Below are 8,685 nucleotides of genomic sequence, written 5' to 3'. Positions count from 1 at the left end.
AAAACATCTCTCTCTAGTTTATCTATCTAGAAATTAGAGCTTTTAAACTTAGCTATGTTTCTTATAATCATTCTTGTGAGAATAAAAACTCGAAGTAGATGTAGCTCTATTACTTTCGCTACACATGGAGTGAACTACTATAAATTCTTGTGTGTGCTCTCTATTTTACTTAGTTACTTTTAACTTTCATCTCATTTATACATACGAGCGAGTTGGCTGGTTTTTTGCGTTAATATTTGGTACTTTCATTGAGAGCCATAACTCAAGAAGTCACTTACAAGATGGTTGCAACACGATCCATAAGTGTGGAAAAGAAGCACAACTACTGGCCAACACACTAGGGGCACGCCAGTTATTAAGACTGGTGACGAGATAACATCTACATCTCTGGGACTGGTGACGAGATAACATTTGCATCTCAGATGTTGGGTGGAGGCCTCAGAACCAGATCCACTGCTTGTCCCCCAAGGCAACCTACTGCCATTGGAACTGAGACCAGTAATAAAATTCCACCTGGGGAACCACGAGTAGAACTAGAAAACCCCAAGGAGGCCAATCATCTAGTTGAGTAGCTTAGCCAAATGGCTAGCTTACAATAACAACTGCGAGATTCTCTTGACAAACAACGTGAACAATTTCAAAGCTTGTTCATGGAGCATTGGAGAAACATTGAGAATCTACGTGCTAAGCGAGAACAACGAAGAGCTAACCTGTCTCAAAGAAGGGAAATTTTGAATAATAAGTCTATTCAATGGACTTAACAAAACTTCCTGATCCTAGTATAGTAGGTATGAGATTAACTAAACCTGTGACTTGTGGTATACCTGGTAGTTTACTTACTCTAGTGCTAGTGACTTACTTTAGTAAGATTCTGGAGCATTTTTTTTTTTTTCTAATGGCTCTCTATAGGAAGTCTTTTGGCTCATAGACATAAATTTTATTTATCTAAGGAAAAGTTACAACTATTCCAGAAAAGATAAATGCCATGAAAATAATTCCTTAGGATCAACAGTGATATATTAATTTTATATTATTTTTAAAAATTTTAATTTTAAAAAAAGAAGCTAAAACATGGCCAAAAAAATCTAATAACTAAATATTTTGTTGAGTTATCATTTTATTTTAAAAAAAATATATTTTATATTAATTAATATATGTGAAATTAATAAAAAATTAAAGAAAAGAGAGAATTAAAGAGAAAAAAGAAAGATGACTTTAAAGTATTTTTAGACGCCACGTCACCGCCTCATACTTTTCCTTTATATATAGATAGATAGATATAGATAGATTAATAATTTTAAAAGAGCGAGTTGTTAACTAGTTTTTATTAAATAAAGGGTTAATTTCACAAATGCACAAAAACAACAAAAATACGGTTTCACGGAATTTTAAGCATTTTTACGATTTTTTTGATTTTATTTACATAAAATACGATCTTTTATGTTGAAATTTTGTTCATTTGTTGTTAATTTTTTGTTATATGTATGTTATTTTTTGTTGTTTTTTTATTGTTATTTTGATGTTATTTTCATGTTACTTTTATATTATTTTCTTGTTGATTTTATGTTGGTTTCGTGTTATTTTTTGGAAAACTGTAAAAATATAAAAAAACATTCTTTGAACGTAAAAGTGTAAATATTTTACAAAAAATGGTGTCTTATGTAATTATTCCTTAAATAAAACTATTATGTAACTTGAAGATTAATTTAGGCAACAATACATATTTTCATATAATTTAACGATTTTAATAAATTAAAATAGAATTTTTTTGATTTATTCAAAACTATTTGGGTACTGAAGGATTAATATTTTTATACTATTTGTTTTCTGCCAGAAAAATAAAGATTGGATATTTAAGTGTTACATTCTTTAAATATTGATTATTTTTGCCACAATTTGCCCATCCTTTAACAAACACAAACTCTTGTATTAATCTACAGTATTGACTTAATCAAAATAAGAATCAAACAAAGGTTAACAAAAAAAAAAAAAAAAAACACAAACTCAATATCACAACTTCACTGTGAATAAGAGGAAATTAAAGGACTAGTTAGTAGTGATGTGTGCCTAATCATTTACAATGGCTCAAATCAAAAGGGTAAAGAATCAATAACGTTGTACAATACTGTTAAAACACACTAAATCTCAAGGTGAGGTGTGTATTCTTTCACGAGGTGTTCTATGTCTAGTGCAACAGCTTAATTTCTCTATTGTGTTGTCACACTCTTAGCAAGATTTCGAGGCTGATCGACATTGAAACCTCGTAAAACAGTGAGATGATAGGCCAACAACTGCAGCAAAGAAGAAAAATTTCATTACTAAGTATAAGGCATGGAATGTTTTCAACAATTCTCATCAAGACACCATACAGCAACACAAGCACATATAATATTATAGAATATATCAGATTGTGGTGTCAATATTACCTGTAGTGGAACTATATTAACTACTGGTTGAAGACAATCCTCAACTTGTGGAACTTCAATCACTCGACAAGAACCACTGGAGCACACAGATTTGGCGTCCCCTTTTGAGCACATCACTATCAATCGGCCTTTGCGAGCATGAAGCTGCTGGATGACAGACTGTTGCTTGCTGTCAGAGATGAAAATTGTTAGTAACATAGTAGACAACTTACTTCAGACCATGATGGTGTAATGTAATTACTCTACTCCAATACAATGTCAATAAGGGAGCCAACCTGAAACAAGCATCGCGATTAGCTATGACAACAATGGGAAGATTTTCATCAACTAAAGCCAATGGACCATGTTTCATTTCACCAGCAAGTATTCCTTCACTATGCATAAGTGCCACTTCCTTTACTTTCAGAGCACCTTCCAGGGCTGTTGCATAATTGTATCCTCTCCCAAAAACGAGAAGTGATTGCTCGGCAATTAGTTGTTTTGCGAGATCCCTCATCTCTTCATCAAGCTTCAGGACCTCACTGACTTTGTCTGCAAAAATATAACATAAAAGAAATACAGTTATCAATTAGTTACCTAATTGAAGGCAGAAGATGTGATTTTGATCTTTTCTTTTTGATGAAGAAAGCATAAAAATCAACTTGATTGTACAGCAGGCTATGATAGATTAATTAGAACTTACTTGGCAAGTCAAATAGACCATCTATTATAGCCTCTCTTCTTGCTTGATTTGACATTGTGTCACCACCTATTGCTAGTGCTACCATAGCCATCACAACTATTTCACTTGTATATGCCTAATAATGAGATAAGTAATGGTTAAGCAAGTATCTGAATGAACAAATAAAGAATTTGGCTACAATTGTTTACCTTGGTACTGGCAACACCAATCTCGCAACCGGCATTTATATGCACACCACAATGCGTGTTCCTGGCTATTATACTACCGACAGTATTTGTTATACCAACACATAATGCACCATTGTCCAAAGCATATTCCAACGCTTGCAGTGTATCTGCTGTTTCACCAGATTGACTAACAAAGACAGCTGTATCTTCTCTGTATATTGGACCCTGTCGATCCAATAGATCACTAGCAATTTACATGGTTCAAATGATATAAACAAGAAAGAATGAGGTATACATTTTCTGTAAACAGCAAAACCATTCACCAAAATGAAAGGCTTACGCACCAGAAAGTTCTTCTAGAATGGGTCTTGCAGCTAAAGCAGCATTATAGCTTGTCCCACAGCCAATAAATACAATCCTTCTGCTTCTCCTGATCGTTTTCAGATGATCCTTCAGTCCTCCAAGGAGAACAGTCTTGGCTTTGCAGGAACCTCCTCGGATGAGCCGCCCCCTCATTGTGGTAGTTAGAGAAGCTGGCTGTTCATGAATCTCTTTCTGCATATAATGTTCATATTTGCCTTTGTTTATTTGTTCTACCTCCAACTCAAGTATGGACAATGCACGTTGAATGGATGCAACTCTTGAAAGGGCACCCCCATGTTCTCCTTTTTCTTTATCAAACTTTAGGATCAACACACCTCCATCCTAAAAATATCAGGCATCGTATCATAGATGTAAGCAAAGAAATTTTGTGAGCAAATATCTCAAGCAAGTAGAGAAAAGAAAAAAATTCTCCCAGGATCCTTAGAATCATAGTATAGATTGTCCACCAAGTATTGTACTAAAAACGATTAAACAATTATTCCTTTTGTTTTATTTATTTTACAAATTATAGAAGAAAGAAAAGAGCCCTGGAGGTTCAAAATACCTTAAGATGTACTACTTCACCATCCTCAATCACCAGAACCTTTTTTGTGTGCTCAACGACAGCATTAGCATCACTGGATAAGAAGAGTTCTTTAGGACGTCCATTCTTTGAGAGGAAATTATCATCATGAATTGCAGATCCATGATTTAGATCTTCGGACAGTTGCTGACATGACATCAGAAAGTCAATTAAACCTGCAGAAGCACATCTAAGCTGTATCATCAAAAACTCAGCTCATGCATCTAAGATGTGTTTTCACCTATTCAAATAAACATAAATAACATGCATAATTTAGATCAAACTCAAATCCCAATTATTAACAGCTCCACTGGCTTTCTAGCCTTTTAAAAGAAATTAATATTAAGCTTTTCCATAAATTTCTGTAATGTGCAAATGGAAGAGACAGAACTCCCTTAAAACAGTGGCACATGTTTACCAAAAAAAATGCCATATTATGTAAACATCCGAAATGAATCAAAATGGGTAAATACCATTTTGGACTCTGTGTTTTGCAAAAGTTACCAATTGGACCCTCTGTTTTGTTAAATGACAAAATGGACCTTATATTTTCAAAAATAGTAAAAATAGGACTCAAAGCTTAATTTTCAACAATTTTATTTTTCAATATAGTCAACTTTAAGACAATTTAGAACACGAAAAGATACAGAAAATGCAATCAGTTTTGTCATAACATTTTTAGATTAGATTATTATTAAGTTTTATTTTGACAAAAAAATAGTTGAGGGTCCTATTTGTACAATTTTAGAAATTACAGGTTCATTTTGTTATTTAACAAAACAGAGGGTCCAATTGGTAACTTTTGCAAAATACAGGATCCAAAATGATATTTACCCTATATATATATAGAAGGATCACCACTGAATAAACTAAAACTCAAACATTGATAAGTTCAAGAAGCTACAGAACATTTAAGGCAATGTGAAAAAATGCTTTTAAACCTGTAACTCACTTTAACACCAAGAAGCAGAGGACTGCCCCGTTTGCAAGCAATCAACTCATTAGGATAATGCTTGCTTTTGAAAATAAGTGCATAGGCCCCTTCAAGGTGCCTCATAACTTCAAGCACAACTTGACTAAATGTTACAGTCTGATCACCTGTGACAGAAACAATTGACACTCAAAGATTAGAGAAAACACAGTACGATTATGATCCATTAATCAAAAGTCAAATCTAATGCCAAGAACATGGAAAGTAATAAGTGAACTATTCAGAAAAATAGGCCATTGTGAGAGTACAGGCCATGCAAGTGCTAAAGCAGAAAATATTCATTTCTCTCGCTCTTCGGGTTGGGCATGTTTCACATTGTCATCTACACTTGCATAAACGATGCTTAAACCAAGAGCACTACCTTCTTTATTTGCTTGGTCAAAGACATACTTGGCAAGTTTTGGAATGACTTCAGTATCTGTCTCAGATTCGAATGTGAACCCATGTCGAACAAGTGTTTGCTTTAGGACCTGAAAACATGCGGAATCAGAGAAAGATCTTGGAAAGAGCCCATGGAGAACTAATTTGGTATACATGATAGACAACATTCTAAACACTAAAAAATTTCATCAACATTTAACTTTAATAATAAAGCACTCATGATTTAATCATATCAAGAAAATTCATTTCACTCAAAAGCCAAAAGCTCAAAAAGAAAAAAAACAAAAAAGTGGGGGAGAAAAGACATTCTGTTAGAGTTTTAAGCAAACCTCATAATTAGTAATGACTCCATTATGAACAACCAAGAATTCATTTCCAGGACCCGATGACTGGGGGTGGCTATTCCTTGGAGCTGGCTCTCCATGAGTGGCCCAACGGGTATGTGCTATACCAGCATGGACAGAAAAAGATTCCTCCAACTTAAGTTCTGTTTCAGCAACCTCTGCAAATTACAGCATTGCAAGTACTCTAGTAAGTATCATTCTGTAACCAGAATGCCATAAGACATGCGAGGAAGTGATACATAGTAAGAAAAGAAGAAAACAAAATTTGACATTATTAAAAGCTTGGAGTGCAACAGGAGGTTCCAACTTTGAACCATATTACTGTCCATATTCCTTTAAATTAATTATCAGATAAATGAAGTTCAAACACAAAAAAAACTTGCGAATAATTGCACTCCAAAGTTAAACAGTTAGATAGTTGTCAGAACTCTATATCCAATTGTACAATAGTTGATGATGAAAGAAACAAAGAAGTTGAGATTATAAAAAACTGGTCTATTTCTACCATTTGAAACTTGCCCAAAAGCAATTTTTCAAAGAGGGGCAAACATTTGAATCACATCATTAAGAAAAATGGAAAACAATCAATAACTCAAAAAAGAAGTAAGACTTTGTTTTGGTGCAGAATAAACAAAAAAGGTGCTTCAGTTTGCCATGTAAGTTATTCTTATTAGCATTGAGTCTCCCTGGGCGATATAAAAGTAGTCTTGATTCCTGAAGAAAATTATGCTTATAAATCAACCCCCATTGGAGAAGGTAATATACTTTATTAACTACATCAATGAGTGGATCAATACTCCACCCCCAATGGAGTAACTGAAGAAAAGAAAATGACAGATAAAAAAAAGAGGCATCCAACTTGCCCAGACAAAGTGGGCAGATCAACCCGTTTATTTCCAAGAGTGCTCCAACTTTATTGACTATTTTTACCCCAACATTTTCCCGGAAACGAACAACCCTTAGATCCCCCCTCCCCGCCAGAAAAAAAAAACTGACCTTGATAAACTGATTTGACGAGGGACTCGATGTTTCCTTCCTGGCGAAAGACGAGCGGGTGATGAAGGTTTGAATGGGAAGAAAATGAATGATCAATAGATATCCCGGCGGAGTCATAGCCTCTGTACTCCAATCGGCGAAGGCCATTAAAGAGTACTTGAAGAATATAGCTTCTCTCTCTATTGACGTTGTGATTCAAGTAGGCAAATATCCCACACATTTTTCCTCCTCCCAAAGAGAGGGAATTTGAGATATTTTATAACCTTTCTTCTTAGATTTTTCTTTTTCTCTAAAAAAAGCAAAAAAAATAGTGGGATCTGTAAAGTAGACTCACGGCCGGTGAGAAAACTAGATATATTTATTGATTATGACAACACAAATCGGATCACGGGTCAACATCCATAGATATGGTTGTTATTTTCCGGTAATTAATAAGGGTATTTTCGTCAATTAGTTTGAGGGGTTATCAAATTTGGAAAGAATGAGGGGTAGTTTCGCCTTTGCGTTTGCGTCAGTTTGGTTATAAACTTATAGTGGCGCGCTTTGATTGGTTGGAACACAATCAATCTTTTTTTTTGATAAGTAAAGGATTTTTATTGAAACATAAAAAACAAAACTACAACAAACAACAGATTACAAAAGGGGCCACATCCTTAATACTACCCGAACGATTCACAGAGTTAATTCTAGCCCACTTGGCCAATTTATCAGCAACAACATTCAACTCCCTAAGAATATAAGACACATTAACCATGACAAACTTCTTGCACAAACGTTGACAGTCACAAAACAGAGGATAAGTGTCCCAACAAAAAGGCAAATAACCCGCCCGGAAAGCATTGACAGCAGCCATGGAGTCCGACTCTATACGCACTTTCTGAATTCCAGCCTCCAAAGCCATGTGTAAGGCCAACAGAATACCCTGCAACTCTCCTTCCAACACACTATAAACTTTTCCAAAGTTCACAGCAGTGAGCATATTCTCCATAGGAGCTGCGACGACTTGATTCTCCAAGTTACTCCCCGAAAAAATCACTACAGCAAAGCCCGCTTGCTCCTGGAAAACTGAAGCATCCTCACGAATACAACAGACTTCAAGAAGCAGGTGTTGGTGAGGTTTTTCCCCGCCCAACCCAGGATTAATATCAGTTAAACTTGAATAGTGAGTCGATTGGAACTCACTATATCTACGCATACAATCCGCATATATATCCTCTAAACTGCCACTTCTGTCATTGTGCACCATTTCATTGCGCCATCTCCAGATCGTATCCCAAACGCAAGCTGCGAATAAAGCCAAACTATCATCTTTAAGGCCACACCACCACTCACCACAGTCCTTGAGAGAATCCCACTTCAGACCATCACTCCTCAAATCCCAGAAGCTTCTAAACCAGATGCCGCGAACCACATGACACTTGAAAAAAAGATGCAGGGAAGTCTCATCATAGGACAAACAAAACCTACACTTCAAATGATCTCCATTACATAGACCGATTCTGCCCTTCGTAGGAATACAATCCGAGAAAATCTTTCAGCATAAAAGCTGGAGCCGACGATGTATTTTTGATTTCCAGAATTTTCCCCACAAATCACTTGTTTCATTGAACCTATGACTCTGACTTATCCAATAGGCGATTTTCACCGAGAAAATGCCCGACTTCGAGGCTTTCCAAAACAAAACATCAGCCCCTTCAGGAAGAGGCTTAATCCGAAGAATCTCATCAGCACTTCTAGGATTAAAGCACTCTC

At 35.4% G+C, this 8,685-nt stretch overlaps 1 pseudogene; it reads right to left on the bottom strand.

Moving 5' to 3' along the window:
* Positions 1-2,062: 2,062 nt before the first annotated feature.
* Positions 2,063-7,153, bottom strand: LOC115720960 (glutamine--fructose-6-phosphate aminotransferase [isomerizing] 1-like; annotated as a pseudogene).
* Positions 7,154-8,685: the final 1,532 nt, after the last annotated feature.

This window comes from Cannabis sativa, chromosome 2, assembly GCF_029168945.1.
Source record: "Cannabis sativa cultivar Pink pepper isolate KNU-18-1 chromosome 2, ASM2916894v1, whole genome shotgun sequence".
Taxonomy (NCBI): Eukaryota; Viridiplantae; Streptophyta; class Magnoliopsida; order Rosales; family Cannabaceae; genus Cannabis; species Cannabis sativa.
Note: the sequence above shows the minus strand (reverse complement) of the source record. Positions and strands in the feature narration are given on the sequence as shown.